Source organism: Leuciscus leuciscus (genome assembly GCF_965113295.1).
Source record: "Leuciscus leuciscus genome assembly, chromosome: 15".
NCBI classification, from domain to species: Eukaryota; Metazoa; Chordata; class Actinopteri; order Cypriniformes; family Leuciscidae; genus Leuciscus; species Leuciscus leuciscus.
In genome coordinates, this window is record NC_138739.1 from 37,578,812 (window position 1) to 37,597,122 (window position 18,311).

The 18,311-nt window shown below is 37.5% G+C and overlaps 1 protein-coding gene across 2 annotated transcripts in view; it reads left to right on the top strand.

Annotated features, from left to right (window-relative positions):
- Nucleotides 1-2,249: 2,249 nt before the first annotated feature.
- Nucleotides 2,250-18,311, top strand: part of dag1 (dystroglycan 1) — a 37,247-nt gene continuing 21,185 nt past the window's right edge. Inside the window, exon 1 of one of the 2 annotated variants that reach the window (XM_082137818.1) lies at nt 2,250-2,782. The gene's annotated coding sequence lies outside the window, so the exon portion shown is untranslated. Of the gene's footprint in view, nt 2,783-3,651; nt 3,994-18,311 lie in introns of those variants that run through there. The other variant, XM_082137819.1, reaches the window with a different exon arrangement.

Genomic DNA, 18,311 nt, shown 5'->3' on the forward strand with positions numbered 1-18,311 from the left:
TGTTATATTGCTTATGTATGTCCCTAATCTTTGAAGAAAACACGATTTTCTCAGCTTTTTTTTTCAAAATGAAACTTACCCACATTCAAGTGTGGATAATAAAAAAAGAATGCTTGAAGCTAAAATAAAACTTTTATTTTTTTTAAAGAGCAAAGGCTTTGTTCTTTCTTTTGATAAATGTTCAAAAGATGTTCAGACAACAACATATTCTGAAAGTTTTCTGAAAATTAAAAAAATTTTGGCGGAGGCAGACAACTTTTTTTTTTTAAACGCTGGAGGGGAAAGAGTCGACAAAGCCCTATTTTTTATACTATTAAGACATTATGTAATGCAGTGTTTAATATTGTTGATAAAGAATGGAATAATTTTTTTTAAATATTTTTAAATCAATATGGCACAAGATTATCTTATTCAAAAACAAGTAATCTTATTCAAAAATAAGTAATCTAATAGATTACATTACAAACTACATGTTTATATCATGTCATTTTTTTTTGGTAACGAACTACAATTTGTAAGTAATCTACCCAGCATTGGGAATATCCAAGCTGCTCTTGTTCCACTGAGCAAAAGGAGTCAAATTCAGATTTTGTTGCAAAAAAGCTTTGAGCTCAGATTATGTGATTTGTATCGTTTTTAAGGACAGATATCGTGCTACTATGAAGTATGCAATAAGGTTGCTTCCTGGCCAGCTTTATATTTCTAATCAGCCTTTCTGGAAGCTTCCAGGCGTTACCCCATCAATCAAATGCCTGGATGCTTTTGGCCTCTTTCCTTTAAATGCGATCTCAGGTACTGTTGGGGACATTCGCCCTTATTAAAGATGGCCTGTATTGATCTGTGATAGCCACCCCAGGTTGTCTCTCAGATGGCCCTCTTTATATCCAGAAATTGCTGGATATTGATTGCAGAATGAGAAACTGTGGAGATGTTGATAATCTTATCCTCTGCGGAAAAACCAGAGAAACACCAGGGACTAAAGGTCTCCTTGTTTCCCTTCAAATATGGTTATTCACCGTCCAATTCAAACGTTGGCTTATGCACTACAAATTGTCTCTGTATAGCGCCGAGGAGGTGTATGCTGATGAAAACAAATGTACTCCTGTTGATATCTTACCTGGTGTTGAGACAAACATTTGTGCACGACGATACATCTCTGTGTCTAAGAGGATTATGTGACCCGTCTGAGAACCTGAAGACCTCATGAGGAATGAGGAACCTTATCTTACTCGATCCTGGAGAGACAAAGTAGAGGTTAAGCATAAACATGCATGGGATAAGAAAGTGGGAAAACTATAGAAACACAATATTTATATCTATTTATATCTGTTTTTATAATAATTATTTCATTATTACCTTCATAATCATTGTACTGATGTAATATGATAAAAGGCTTATTAGCACATAAAATGTATCCTTACAAAAAAAATATATATATATATTTGTAAGCATACATTTTATGTGCTAATAAGCCTTTTATAATATATATATATATATATATATATATATATATATATATATATATATATACAACGTTTTAATCAATACTATTAAAATTGTGTTTTATGTAATATAATAAATAAATATAGCCTATTACATTTAAGTTGAACATATAACATAGTATGATTTTTTATTTTTATTTATATTATATGTATTAAAATATAAACATGTTATCATATAATATAATTATTGTTACATAAAGAATTTCGATAATAATAATATTAACAGTAATAATAATAACATGCATGTTAAGCATTATCATGTAATATGTGCTACTGTTATTAATCAATGTTGTATATCAAAATGTTTAACATGTAATCATTAATCATGTAATCACCATAATCATGTTTAATAAATATTAACAAATACATTATTTTATATTATATTTGCTATGTTATATAGTTATATAGTTATATACAAACATAAATTATTAATCAATGTATACAAATATGAAACACATGCTATTATATATTTATGGTTACACATTTCAATAATAAGCATCTATGATGACATCGTTATTTGCCATAAAGAATTTATGAAAGAAGTCATATTTGCTAATGATGTCTATCTATCTATCTATCTATCTATCTATCTATCTATCTATCTATCTATCTATCTATCTGTCTGTGGTGTGCTTTGTGATGTCAAGAATGTGAACAGTAGCAGTGAGGTGGAGTCGTGTAAGGGGTGGAGTGTGAAGGTGCATGCCTCCTCCTCCTCCTCTTCCTCCTCCTCCTGCATCTGAAGGGGCAGATAATATTCTTCAAAGCCCAGAGACAGACTCTGAGTTACACAGCAAGTGCAGAGCAGCTCACAGTCCGATAAAACACGCTGGGCAAACACCATTTCTTCAGCAACCCTCTTCATCGAGGCGCGAGCCTGCCGAAACCCTCGACATGTGACCGCTCCCGACCATCGTTATGTACTTTCATTTTTATCTTTCTTTTTTTATTTGATTTTCTTCGTCATTAAGGCTCAAAACAGGACTTGTAATCAAACGCTGCGCAGTCGTCCTGTGGATTTGACAGGAATAATTCATCCTCATTTTCCAATTCTTTCTTGTTTCTCGCAACGAATCTTACATGTAAGTAAGGACAGGCGGGGAAAGGAGCGAGTGAATAAACAAGTGGATGAAAACATCGTACTGACCTCCAGCTATAACCAGACGAGAAGACCTTTGGTTTAAACAACAGCAGCCTGTGTTATTCGCCATTGGAGAAGCATTGAAACGGATTTTACCGCGTTGGGAATCGAGTCTGTTCATCTCCGCCGCTGTGAAACGGTAAATATCGCTTGTTTTGTTGCTGTGTGGGAATTTCTATTTTAGAGGTCTCTGGGATCGAGTGGACAGACTCTGCTGGTCGAGTCTGAACAGTGAAAGTTTTTTGGCAGTACAAATCAGTATCTCACATCATTAATTTCTCTAGGAAAGACGTTGAGGCTGAGCTGCAGCAAGGACACATAATAATATCTATCTAGTAAAAAAATTATATATTTTTTATTCAAGCAATACAGTAGCCTAAGTTTTTCTTTTTCTTTTTTTTTTTCTGTTTTGGAGAAGTCAAAAAGCAGCAAGGTAAATAAATAAATAAATATTAAGCATTTTAAACAATCATTTTATAAATATTTAATTTGTTTTATTATTCCAGCCGTAGAAAAAAGGCGGCCCCTACAAAAACAGTTATTAAAGAAGTTGAAAAGCAGATAATAATATATAAAATAATAGACAAAGAATAGTGTTAAATAAATAAAAGTCAAATTTTATAAAAAAGAAAAGAAAAGGAAAAACAGTGTGCAAATCGACGCTTTTCACATTTCAGGCTTTCTCAGAAGCGGAAGTCATCATAGTTGGGTAAACTTCTATAGCGGTGAATGAGAGACTATGTTAAATATGTATATATTTTTGTGTGTTCCCATTTGCTTTAATAGCAAAAGAAAAACTCCACAATAGTATTTTCACAACTTTCACAAAGAGGAAAAAAAAAATAGAGAGAGATAACGGCAGTCAGAAGCGAGAAAGATTATGTTTTTACCGTCACTCCCACAGCCGCTGTAGAAACAATTTTAACTAGTTTCATATTAAAGGTAATATGATACACAAATGTACATACATTTACAACAAAAAAAATATATATATATATATATATAAAAAAAAAACTTTGCAGGATTTATGATGTTTATGACCGTTAAAACGCGTAATCACAGTCTGTGAAAAGGGTCCATTAACGCATCTATAAATCTGTGCTCGGCTGGTCGCGTCTCGCGGTTGCACGGTGAATAGGTTCAATCGACGCAGCCGATTCTGTGCTCGGCTGGTCGGGTCTTGAGGCTGGACAGTGAAAGTGTGTGTGTGCGGATTGATTCGTGTAGATGGAGAGAGAAGAGGGGTAGAAGGGCGAGATTTCTTCTCCTCCTTGCGCACGGATGCGTCTATAAGCTTGAAATCAAGATATTATAATAGCTGCGATGTGACGCCGATCTATCCCCACCGAGGTAAGACATCGTGTAAAGTGCTTTTGTGGCAGTTGGACTGAATTGTAGGTAATATTGTTTGGCTCGGCTGTGTGTGTGTGTGTGTGTGTGTGTGTGTGTGTGTGTGTGTGTGTGTGTGTGTGTGTGTGTGTGTGTGTGTGTGTGTGTGTGTGTGTGTGTGTGTGTGTGTGTGTGTGTGTGTGTGTGTGTGTGTGCTGCATAGAGACTGACGCTCCTAATGCAAACCAAATGCAAACAGGTGTAACAGCCCCATCTACACCGCAAACGAGCGCCGACGCGACGCGACAAACCAAAACGCTTGATTTAACCGAACAAGCTTCGTGGGTCTTTTAGGTTTCCGCGTCGCGTCAATCGCGTCACGTCGTGAGATGGGCTTTAACGCTTTTACGTTACCAAAAAAAAAAAAAAAGCATTAATGCCAAACCGTTTCAGATTCGAATCAACGTCGCTTTTGTCCTGTTTTTCCCTCCTCTACGACCCATCATATCGCGAGCTCAGTTTTGGCACAGTTGTGATTTCCATCGTTAAATGTTTATTTTTGGAGGTTTAGATGAAGGTATCGTGCGATCGATTAATTAATCTGTCAAGTTGGTTATAATTCGATATCGGTGACCTGACTTTTGAATTAATGTGCTGAAAAAGCGATAAAGGTATACTCGTTTCCGGTATAACATCATCATTATCTCTCGCTATTATCATCACCCGGTTTATTATTCCGCTTATTGCCTTCTTAAAGGGCATTATTGGGTCGTTTCAGATGGTATTGATTACCAACAGATGATCAATAATGTCAAGTCTAAGCAGAAAAAAAAATTAAATCTGTAATTGTGTTGTCAAACATGGTGCAGTCAGATTTAATTTCCGCGTTGAATTTGCTTTCAGATTTTGGTTTCTTCGTTTCTTTCTTTTTTTTTTTAACCCTTTCCAGCGCCTTTTCAGACTTTTGAAAGATTGTTTTAATACACGGTCTCGTTTGACGTGTTCACACAGTTCATCAGGTCAGGCTTTGATCGCTTGTTGTACGATGTAAATAAATAACATTGTTGTGTCTGACATTTTCGTAAAGAAATGTTGATGAAAGGGGTTTGCATTTGAGTTTAAATCAAATTGTGACTCTCCCATGGTTTTGTGAATTTGTTTTTGTCTCTTTCTCCTCATATAGACATAACAAAGTAACCTCAGTGTGTGGCACTAATGAACCAGGAGGATTTTTTTTTTTTTTTTTTGTCACTTATTGGCTTGTTTGGCTTTTTAGCATGTTCATCACGTCTGCCTCTCCATGGAGACGTTTTTAAACCTTTCAGCTGTGCGAGGGGTTTTTTCCCTTCTTGTCAAGGGACACCAAGACCTCCATGCGCACGCCAGACATTTGGTTTCCACATTATCCTTCAGTATTTGACTTTTTCATCTTATGCTCCTCTGCGAACATGCATTGGTCAGGCGGTTTTAACTTGAACACATGGTTGACTCCAAAATAAGGCAGTGGTGAAATTGTGTACTGGTTTGGGAAGAAAAAGCCTCATATATACATAGACACAACATTATATGACATTATTACAATGCTTTTAATCAAAATAATCATGCATCTTCTAGTAACCAAACACTTGAATTGCATGTGTGTTCACATTTGATATAAATATCGACTATTATTGTTTTAGATACAATTACTGATATGTAAATGTATTTGCAAACCTTAGTTTTAAAAATTGCTTAAGCTCTGCTTTTTGACCCAATAATATGTAAATCATTAGATTCCAACAATCAAAACATGTCGTATTATTATTGGAATATTCATAATTCATGTATTTGGTAACACTTTGTTTTAAGGCGATGTAGTTACACGTTACTTCATGTTCTCACTATAGTAATAACAGAAAAGTATTCATAATCACAATTAACCCTAAACCTAACCATAACTACATGTAGTTAATTAATATTATACTCAATACTTATTTGAGTACAATGTAACTACGTCAGCTTAAAATTAAGTGTTCCCATTATATTTATTCTGTTGTTTTGTGTAATGTTAGTAATTTTGCATCATAGCTAATAGTTATGTTTAAAATGTTATGCGTTTGAGAAAGTGTGTGATGCATAAAGTAGTGCCATTTATCCAATCAATACCAGTTGCTTTACCATTGAGGGAATTGTTTGAACGAAATTTCAAATATCTTTTCAACTTGTATATTTCCATCTGACCCGAAACGTAACGTTATATACTTAGCACATCTAGTTTTTAGTCATATTTCAGTCTGTCAAACCCAGATTTAAAACCCAAAACTCCCACATAACTTTCTCCGTGTTGAGTCGGCTGGTCGTTTAGTCACTGAATATCTCATATATGGACGAGGTTTAAAGTGAGTTGTTCTGGAATAAGGCCATATCTCTGCCTTGGCATGTGGTTGAGTCTATTTTCTGCAACCCCCTCACTCCTTCCCAAGGGAAAATCCAGTGAGTAAAGGGGGCTAAAATTAGAGGACAGGTATACGTTTCCTTCCTGCCCTTTTTTTTTTCTTTCTCGTGCAAGTACTAATCTGTTGTGTTTCTTCTAAAAGTTTAACTTTCATATTCTTACTGCCATTTCTAGATTAAACTAGCAACCCTATTGAAAGTCTGTGTTGGGAGGCTAATTTGCCCCAATTCTCTCTTTTTCTTTTTCTTTCTCAGGTGCCCTTAATTTAATTGCGATTGCAGGTATTGCAATACCCTTTGGGCTGATCGTCTTTGCAGAAGATGTTCTGGCCTGTTGTACTGTTGCACTTGTCAAGTGTTATTGATTTACTTTGCCCCTGAGAAGATCTCTCTTGGCTCTCTAATTGCATGTTCATTTATGCCTTAATTTGTTTGAGCTAACCAGTCCGCGGAGATATTTATTCCTTATGTACCTTGTAAAAAAAAAAACTTCCTTTTATGGTGCAATTCCTTCTGGAGGAGTGCTTGAGGAAACATTAGCAGAGGATGACAATATTGATTTATTTCCTGCGCATGTGACTTCATTGTTTGGTGGGTTATAAAAATAGACAAAGTATATGAGCCCACCCCCGGACAGGTGCCTTGAAAGTTTATTGTAGATGATTGCAGGGTTGAGTCTGTGAAGTACCTATTTGGGCTTTGCACAAATCTCTCCGCACAAATAAAGCCTTAAACTTGGATTACGACCGTGAGCGGAAAAGGTGCGCCTACGGGAAAATTCCCAGTGTGTGGAGTCATGCACCGGACCTCTCATAACTCCCCGTGCTTTCGTAATCAGACACGTAATCTTGTAGGGGGTGATTGGATTTGAGATGACGCTGGAGTCCGAGTTGGTGGCTCGCTCCACAAACATGTCTTTTTTTCCCTTTTTTTCTCGCACACATACACATGCAGATCTCTTGTTTATTTTCCAGTAAGCTGCTTCAGTCTTTGGAGGCACTGTCTGCTGCAGTGTGCAATAGTTCACACTTCAATTGCAGCCTAACCTAGATTTCAGTAGCACTGCTTGTAAATAACCCTGGGGCTCTGTACTGAGGGAGGGGGCTTTAAAGGCAGCGGGAAACGGCTCTCTAATGCAAGGCTGCGTACTATCGGCACTGTGATAAGACTTGCATCATCAGCAAGAGGTGTGGAGCTGAGAAGAAGAAGAAGAAGAAAGCGGAGAAATATCCATGTTGCCGCCTGGCACCGAGCAAATAGATTTCCCGTCTAATACTGTGCACTTCTGTGATATGCAATAACATGCAGTCCCGCCGAGGAGACGTGCGTTCGCTTTAATGAGTTAATGTTCTGCCGTAGCGTCAGAATTGACCAGCTCTTTCACTGAGAGGTTTTTGAAGTCGACAGGAAATCAAACCTGACTGTGTTTACATTGTTAATACACGTTTTCGGGTCTTATTGTCAACGATTTAGCGGTGCACGTTAATATCTTTAATAGCTGATGTCAGTAAACCCTCATGTTCTTCAGTGCCTCCGTTTCAATCATTTGTTCAATCAAGTTATGACAACGTATGTTTTTACATTGCTTTAACTTATCTCAACTTTTTTGTTATCAAGATTCAGTTTATTCATGTCAGTTTAATGTAATTTAAGTTGAAAATGACTTAAACATTCAAGTTGATTGTACTTAAATTTAAGGCTGCAGCTTTTTTTTTTTTTTTTTTTGTAGTTCATCTAAAAATTGCAGTTCTGTCATCATTTACTCACAATCATGTCATTCCAAACATGCATTTTCATTTTTTTTTTCTTTTTTTTCTGCTGAATGCAAAGATATTTTGAAGAACAACTTTGGACCCCATTGACTGTCATTGTATAGATAAAAAAATAAATAAAATGAAACGTTTTTCAAAATACCTCCTTTTGTGTTCCATCAATGAAGTGTACATTTATAATAGATTCATACAGATGTATCAGATATTGTAATACGAGTCATTTTATTTCACAACAATTATTGTGATGTGATGTAGGAGTTATTTTTGCTGGAAATAAGGTTGTTAATAAACCTTATTTCCATAAACATTTTTCTTTCTTTCAAATAGGGCCATTTCTCAGATGGTTTTTGAGTCTACAAGCTCTACATATAATGTTATCCTGCAGAACTGTAATGGCGGGGTTCAGCTGTATAATTCGTATCGGCAAAAACCAATATTAGCAACAACAGCTTAACACTTAGTTTTTAAGAGAGAGAGATGGGAGAGAGTGGAAAAAGCAAAAATAGTACAGTGTTGGGAAAGAAAAAAACCTTGTTTCATGTAGCTGTAATGCTGCAGCACAACTCAGGTCGAGACTTTCTGTAGAGTCAGAGGCCTTTAGACTAAAGCTGCACTTTGACATTTTGGAAGAAAACAGCTTTGAGTACATCGTGCGACCTTCTCCTCCGCGTACCTTGAACACAAAGCAGCGATTTAAAAAAAATAGCTGCTTTTCATCGGCGGTCGACATGCCGAGTTCTTGTGGCGGCAAACGTGTTTTTTTTTATTTAATTTTGTATTATTTGGATTTCTATGGACTCAATGGAGACGTCCTGGCCTGTGGTCTCGACAGAGGGAAAACAGGAAGGGAGATCTGTCTTACAGGGAAGACGGCGTGATTCACTAGCTCAGCATGCTGTAGAAACGCAAGTTTAATGTAGCATAGGATGTTAACGCGATGGCCTGGAGACTGAGACATGTTGTCAGCTCTGGATGGGAGAGAAACTGGGCAGATAAAGGCCACCTCGCACAGACGCGCTTAAATTACCTGCTTACAAATGCAATAATATTGATTTTTTTTTTTTTTTTTTTAAGATGTTGTTTACATATTACCATGTCTGATGTTGTGTCTGGCTGATCGCTAACAGTTGGGGGGTTGCGTCTAAGGATTTGAAAGGAAAATGAAACATTGGGCCTGTTTAATGTTTGCACGCACCAATTTGTGACCAGCAGCCTTTTGGATGAAGGGAAGGCTCTCTGTTTACCCCTACTGAGCCGCTGCTTTGAGGTGATCTTTGACTCCCACACAAATTGCCTGCTGTTTACCGAAGTGCGACTGTGTCTGTCGTGATCTTCGCGAGAATGCTATAGGAAGGGTAATTGTGGAGTTGTCTTGAGTGAGCTTAGAAGTGCTACTACCTTCAGACCTAAACCTAGACTGGAGGAAACACTCACAGTTTGTTAACAGATTAGCGCGGTAAACCGTAAAGAGCGAGGCTGGTTGTGGACTAGAGTGCCAGTTGTACTCAGGCCAGCTACACATTCACAAAAGTGGGAGTCACGTGAACGCCTTAAGGCCTTGAAACGTCTACTTAAAGTTAGTGATTTACAATGTGCTGTTTAAACAATGATATATTAACCATTTATGATTTGGCCTGGAAGTTTTATTTTATTTTTTTATCCTCTGCTATTTATTGCATTTGAAAGCTAATTCTAGTTGAAACATAAATCTAGGCCTTAGTTTAACTAATCGCTTCTGGTGATCTTGGTCATGTGTACTACTTCCCCCTGAGATAACTTCAAATGATTTAAATGAAACCACTAAAGATCAAGATATCTTATAATTCACCCCCTTACCAACTCTTTTATTCCTGTGAAAAAACAGGATTTCTATGTTCTTGGAAAACGTTTTAAAAGTTTGCTTTCTAGACCTTGAAAAACTCTGTGTGTGTGTAAAGCTTTCATTGCTCATTAACGTCACCGTGAAGTTGCGCCTGACTTTTTTCCGAGTGAAGTGGAATATTGAATGAGGAGAAAAAGGGGGTGTGGCTTGTACTTTTCAGATTTTGATCAAAGATTACGAAGACTAAAAAATTATAATTTGTGAATCAAATGAATTATTCACCACAAGACTAGTAATGTGCAAAACAAAGTTAATGGTGGGTCGATTTTAATTTAATTCCAAATTAAAAATATTTTTTTGTGATTATGCAAAATTGAGTGTGTGGGATTTATGTATTCTAGTTTATATTGTAATGTCATCCAGAGCACCTACGATTCAGGTGTGCGAGCCACTATATATTTTTGAGTTATTTCAAACTACTGGTTTAACAGGTAGAAATTGCGAGAGAGTATATTTAAAAAAAATCCATAACCAGCATTTCACAAATGAAAGTAAGAGTCATGGGGCCCTTCAAGTATTGTTCTGGACAATGTGTGGCCCTGGAGTCGAAACGGTTGAGAACGTCAGTAATAGAGTGGAAACTCTTAGCCCACCATTTTCAGTGGGTTGTCTTTATGGCGTGCAGAAATAGCATCCTTTACCGCCCTCGCGCAGTCTTAACACTCTTAGCTGGAATATTCCTCTATGGTCTTTCGCTTGTTATTATCGATCGCTGTTTTAACATTCATACGTCCTTAGTGTAGGTCATTTTGCTCTTTCTTCTCACGTTTAGAGAGACAATCTTCTCATTTACCTTCCTTTTTGTATAATAAATGAATAAATCTTCTGTAGTAAATGCAAAATCAGACATATCTAAGGAAAAAAATGCTTTTGTTATCTTTGCAGAGCCTCTGTCTTCTGGTACCCCACTTCCACCGCCAATTGAAATCAGTGCCGGCAATAAAGCAGGGGGTCTGATTAGAGTTTAAAATCCAGGCCGCGCTCTGCACGCTCCTTGTGAATCTTAAATCCGTCAATTGAATTTTCCTTGAATGGCACTGGTGTGGAGCAGGGGGTGTTAATTTGTGGAATATCGCTTTAAGGAATCAGACCGAGTGCCTAGTGGATAAATCCACCTTCCCACAAATTTCACAAACAAAGCTCCTTCTGTTCTTTTGAAATAAACAAAGGAATCATTTTTCCCCTTTGTTTTATGATGCATTTAGAGATGTGTGCTAATTATTAAACCTAACCCTAAGTATTAAACTCTGGGAATTGGGTCTAGCGCAGAAGCTATGCTGTAATATGTGCCGACACAAGTCATTAGTTAGGCCTCATCTAACCCAGCAGTCCTTAAATCATTAAACGACTTGGACAGCAAACATCACACTGGCTAGAGCGTGCTTTTCACACTGGCTTTGGTGTCAAGATCTTGGCCTCTGATAATGTATACTTTATAGAGGTGGTGGAAATGGGCCAGACCAGGTGTGTTTGACGCTGACAAACAATGTATAACCTTCCAGCTGGTTCAAAACTTGCAGTGATGACCTAGTAAATACAGCAGAACCGCTGTGAAACTTGAGGAACGCATGAGTGTTATTTCTTACAAGTCAACACCACTGCCTGTCTTCACACTGCCTGGTGTCTGTGGAGACAATGATGGACATTGTCTTTATTATTTGAGACCACCAGGCTCTTGAGTTATTTCATGTTGATGGATGCAAGTGCTCCCTCACATAGTATAAACTAAAACCCAACCATTTTTGATCCCAGTAGCTTGCCAAGGGTGTATTCGCATTGTTCAGATTTTCAAGTGTGTGTGTGTGAGTGTGAAGGTAGTTACCTTGGCAAGGTAAGGCTGCTTCAGGAATGCTTGTTCGTGAGGAGAAATACAGTATTGCTTTGAGATTATTTTCTCATTTATGAATGAAATGCAGAAAGTGGGTGGTTGGGGGAAAAAAGGATGGGACTGAAATAATGATGTTCTGTTTCTCCATATGATAAAGATTTCTCTCATGCACTTTGAATGCACTTTTCTTTATTTAGTCAAGGATCTAGTTCAAGGTTTTTTAAAACTTCCGAACATCAGTCATTGGTGAATATTTTCCACCAACACACCACTTGTGTTAACCGTAGTTATTAAGTCTTTTTAATTCATCCTTTGATTACAGGGCTCAACTTTTCTTTTTTCTGCTGGCCCTATCAGGCCATCAAATCTCTAAAATTTCACCAATTTGAATCCCTACTAGTTCATTTTAAACGGTTCTGCAGTGTGACAAATTAATTTTTACAAATTACAAATAGGCTATTTCATATAGCCTTGGCTCTCAATTAATATAAGGTTATTAAAGCAGCATGAGTAATTCTAAAATAATTGGCTTTAGATGGTGTAGCTTGTTAATGTAATATTTCATATTATATTAAATATGTTCACTTAATACTTTTGTTGGAAAACAATGGCATGTGGTGCAAAGCATTAGCCTACTTATTTATACATTTAGTTTTTTCAGCTAATTCTAACTAAATCATTCACACAAATATGACAAACCTTGTGTGAGTCTGCTAACATTGGCTTGGTGACATTTAAATTGGCATAATTCAACAATACATTGTTAAAATGGCAGTCAGCATCTAGATTTTTAATGAATATTTGAATGCTTGATTATTTTGTCTAACGGTGTAACGGATCTAACACGTGTAACGGCCCCACGGTTCGGCACGCATGTGATTTGCCGGTTAATTGCAAAGTTTAACCATCATAGAGTGAAAGTTTATCATTTGCTCGTGTTATGTCTGACAAATTTACACATTCAAGCGATTTTAAACCATTTCAGTGCAAGAAGAGGCAAATGAGCACTCAATTCAGTACTTGCGCGCTGTTACGGCACACACTCGAAGCGTGACACACACAGATAGGTGCGTTTTAGATAGCACACACACTTCAAATTATTTCCTCTTTGGTGTCTCCTTGCGCTTGAATGGACACATACACACAACATTAAAATAACCATCTCTGCTAGTATTTTCATAAACTCAGTTATGGTCTAAAGTGAATGTAAACAGTTGAGAAAGAAATCGGATGTGTATCATTACATTGGATCTGTGCGTTAGGTCTATACACAACAGTAGCCTATAACCTGCTCCTCACTGTCATTAATGTTAATCAAACAACAAAACACAGCTTTTACAAAGATTCATCTATATTTGATTTATACAGCGAAAACTACAGTGTTATTTTACATTTATTGCATTTCTGTACCTGAATCCTACGGTTAAACATTGTCAGTCCAAGTCGACAGGACATTATCAAATTGTAATGTAACATCTCTTAAGTGTAATTTTAATTAAAAACAAAATCAATATCACATTGATAAGATTTGTAAGGTATATCGCCAACAGCAGAATACATCAATATGTTTCTATATGCACATTTTTCATTGTGATTTCAAAATAAAAGTATAAACCCTTGCTCTGAGTTTGCATGTTCTTGCTCATGAAATTAGTGGCATTATGTATTTTAAGTGTTGTTCAATACAACCATATGAATGCTTGCTTTTAATACTTTATTTGAACCAATTAGCCTTATTGATTTAAGCCATTTTAAAGGCTATTGTTCACTTCGGGTCTTTTTTATATATTTTTTGTAAAAAAAAAATTGATCAATCACCAAAATAATTGATCGATTACTCAGTTACCAAAATAATTGTTCGTGACAGCCCTACAGTGAATGCGTAAATGAGTCTGAAAGCAGTTTGAGCTGATTTCATTCCAGAAATTTGTGGAAAAGTATGAGTGATTCCAACACAGTGGCACCCTTCTGTCATCAATGTAATGAAGAAAAGTCATTTGGTACAGTGGATTAGTTATTTTATGCAAATGTTTCATCTGAAACTACAGCTCTCTTTAAGCGTATGACAAGAAGAATAGGATCACTGGGGTGGGGGTGGGGGTGGGGGGGGGGGGGGTCTCTCAATGTGATTTATTTTTTCGTATTTGGCTTCTCTTGTGTTTTTGTAATATTTCCGTGTATTTGATTTATGTGGCTTATATCCGAGAGAATGTTTTCCACAACAAAAATCTATGAGATCTTCGACTGCCGTACAGTCTTCTCAAGTATCACAGATATAGGAAGATCTGTCGGCACAGTCTTATCAGTGATTTGCCCCGTTTCGTGTCCTTATCCGCAGGGTACAGAACTTCCAGCCTTCCCTGTTTCATAACAAACAGAAGATATCCTCGAGAGTTATTGTCTAACCCAAACCCACGTGTATCTCAGCATCCATGTTAAATACACAGTTGGGTTGTTGATGTCTACTGTGAGGTGTTTATTGACACAGACCATTGATCTAAGACACTTTGTGTTAAACAAGTCAGTGGTTATGTCTCTCAGGCCATCTGTTGCCCTTCTGTTTTGGGTTAAGGGCACTACTTGCCACTTTTGCCACGTTGAGTCCGTTTACTGTTGGGGAAATACAGTGGCTTTGATCAGTTCTTGCCATCAAAGTTGCAGCAAGTAAAAAATGGTTCCTTGCAATTTGCTGTACTGTCGTTTGTTCTGAACAAACATTGATCTTCTTTTGAAGAGCTCTTCTTTGGTTGCATCTTAAATATGCTAGAAAAACAAGTACGTTTCTGTTGTGTGTGTATAAGCAGGCCCTTGTTCGGTGGCTTTATAGGCTCAAAGAACAGAAATGCTGATTGTAATAGGCGCCGAATGCCATTGGTGGCCCCTTGAGAGTTGTCCTTCATTTTCACACATTAGTAAAGTCCAGCACCCCCTCCTCCTCCTCCTATTCCTCATGTCTGCCATCCCGTCATCCCTCCTGCCGTCCATATCCGTGTGCTGAATGTAACAGTCCCAGCTTTCCACGGCTTCAGCTCAGCACCTTGTGACCTTGCAGCTCATTCACAGATATTGCAGATTCACTCCCTCCCTTTGCTGCCAAGTGGTGTTAAGGCCGGTGTGTGTGTGTGTGTGTGTGTGTGTGTGTGAAGGAGGGCCATCTGGCCGTCTTACGTTTTCAGACGTGATATTCTGAATCCTGAATGATATTTTAAATGCTGATAAATTCATAGGGCAGGACATGTGTGTGTTTTGGGTTTTCTTCTGGCAGAAATAATAGCCGTATCATTGTTTCTTATGTCCTTGAACTGGATTTTTTTCTTTGCTGTATCTAATTTGATTTCTCCCCCTAGCCCCCAACGCCCTTTTTTCTTTTTTTTTTGTCAGTTTAGCATATCGCCATTTCCGATTCATTAGGGCAGGTGATTTGGTTCTCATACCTTGTGGTTCATCATTCACAGAGCAGTTTGATCCATTTTATGTTCTTGTGCTGATAAGGTTTTTCTGGAGCTATTTTGATTTGACCAAGTAGAAACTATTTCTGTGTGCTTTTGTTGCTTACAGCTTTATCAATGCTAAAAAGTAATGATTTTAGCAGCAATAACGTTGTATCTGGGTGGCTAAAGATAATATGCCATGCGTTACATATGCTGCTTAAATTTTAACCAACAGGTTAACATCCCTAGCATGATGACTGTTTACTCGTATAATATTAGAAATGTTATATTAGTTAGGCTACTAGTTCTTGCTGTGGTATAAACATTGGAATCTAGTATTGTGAAATTTCACTGGTATCTGAAATTTGGTGGCATGACCTTATTTATTAAGGTTGCATGGTTCAAGCACATCGAAAACAATAACTAATTACATTTATTTATTTGTTACTTTGTGGTGGGGCCAGTGAAAATTTTGACTGGGCAAGTAAAAATGTACGCACTGTCGAAAACATTTGAAAAAAATAATGGAAGATATTATTTATTGGTTTATTATTGATTGACTAATCTGAAAATAATCAAAGTTATTCAGAATTTTTTTTTTATTTAATCTGCTAATTGGAAAAATAATTGATGGATTAATAATTGAGTATGTTAAATTTGCCTAAAAAATCAGTCCACCCTACATGTTACATTTACAGATTGATAAAAATGAGAAAAATGGTTTGCAAACAACTTAATGTTGACTTTTTAGAGGCAAGCTGGTCATCATTGTATATCTACCATTGTAAGCTTCCAAGAGGAGGAAATTAAATCAATCCCTGCAACGACGAATTGTGCCAGGAATTCAAGGGCTGCCCTCCTAGCAGTTGGGTGTATCTCTTGAGTGTTTTTGGGTCAGGATGGTGTCCTGGTACATGTTAAGAGCCTGGGGGTTCCCAGCTGTCACTGGTATCCTTTACCAACTGGCTCCAATTGTCTATCTGCTCCAATATTGTTTTTGTTTTTTTCACTGGTGGTCTTTAACAAGAATCTGATCTGCCCCTAAAGAGCACCTGCCTGAGAACCAGCCCTTTTAGATCCCAGAGGACCCTCCGTGGTTTACTCTTTTTCTATGTGGGAATTCTGTCAAGATGCTCATTTTTGGCAATCAGAGTTGGCTTCTAATCAGACATGATTGTAAAGGTCTCCCTATAGAGGCCCCTCTTGCCCTATGTGATTTTCATTTAATGAAGCAAATGTCATTTATTTTCCAAAATTCTAAGTCTTCAGACTTCAGGTTGCAGTCTTATCCCAGTGTGTCAAGCTCTTCTCCGAAATGTCTGGGTCTGGATCACCCGAGGACAATCATTTCAATAATTGAATCAATCGGACAGCTCACTGTTAAACTTCTGATAATACACTCTGTAGCCTGGATGTAGGCATCTTGAACAGGGCTCCAGACTGCGACCAAAGCGGAATGAAACTTAGCTACTAATTTGTGCTTCACTGACCGTTTATTAGTTCGGACCAATAATAGACAGCGCAGCGCCTCCAAACTACTCGCCAGTTGTGGGCCAATCTCGATCACGCGACACCATTACTACACATCGCTGGGAGATCCAGTGTAGAAACCCATTGAATTCAACTCAGAATTAATAACATCGCTGCAAGCTCCAGTGAGAAACATTCAGATTTGGATTCAGAGATCTCTGTTATAAACCATAGATATCAGATCTAACAGCGCTGACGTGAAAAGCAGTTGTGCCATGAATGAACAAGTTATAGACGGCTTGAAGTACACAAATCAGCAACATTCACCATGGATTTAATGTAGTAACACTAACCGTAGCTATGGTATTGTGACAGAAATAGTCAAATGTGCTTACAAGTACTAGCCTACACATCTTTTTCCAGCACTTCAAAACTATAATATCATATTTAAATTTTATTTTTAATGTGGTGCGCCAAAAAAACAACATGAATCCTTCAAAGATTGTCCCCATTTATAAAACTAAAAGTTACAAGATGTAGGAAAACTCACTTACTTCATGAGAGCTTTATGCTGAAAAAAGCAGACATCATCCTCTTGACCTACAAATTCCGAGGATATGACTAGTAGGCTATAACTTTTAATTAACAACTAACAATTAATTTTGTTGCTTTGCAGATTTTACAGGCAACAGAGGAAGCTTTAAAATGAAGCACAGTCAGACTCTTCACAAGCCGTACTGCCATCTGACAGAAATAGCTGACGACTGACTTTACCAAGTTTTAATCAATGTGAACATGCGTTTCCTTCTCGTTTGGGAAAGCGGCGCAATTCCCTAAATTGTTTCTCACGATTCATTTTAGCTTGTCATCAAATTAAAAACACATTAGAGAGGTGTATAGCACCGCTACCCTGGCTTTTTTCACATCTTAAGCACTGAGGCATCAAACGCTGCTTTCCATGCAAAGATACGAGCAGAAAAATCAAGTTATGTCAATCCATGCATGCCGCTATTATACGACAGCTTTGTTTTCAAGCTTCTAACGCGTTCGTCGTTTATTGACACGATAAGAGAATGTGGGGGTGTACATAATTGCGACATAATCCGTTTAAGAGCCTGGTTTTTAAAAACATATTTTGCAGTGGCCTACAGGGTTGGGGCGTTGAAACCCCAGATAGAGTCACTGCAATAAGCCGGAGGCACTAAAGACTCCCATTGTTGTAGGCATGCATGTGGGGTCATTATGTCTTCCACACCCTTTTCTCAAAGTATCGGGATGCTGACAGGTCGTCCGGTTCATGTTTGCTCTCCAAGCATGTTTGGACCGGTGTTTTTGCGAGGGCACTTTCCTTTAAAAAGGACCCTGGGTGTGATGGTCCACCCCCAGCTGCTGTAGGCCTGCTGATGGCTTTTTATATGTTTTGTTTGTTTTAATATGGATTTACCCCATACTGCTCTTTCCTGTTGTGGACCACAAAGGCTCACCCAGACTCACTCATGCATCTCATGAATTAAATTGTTAAG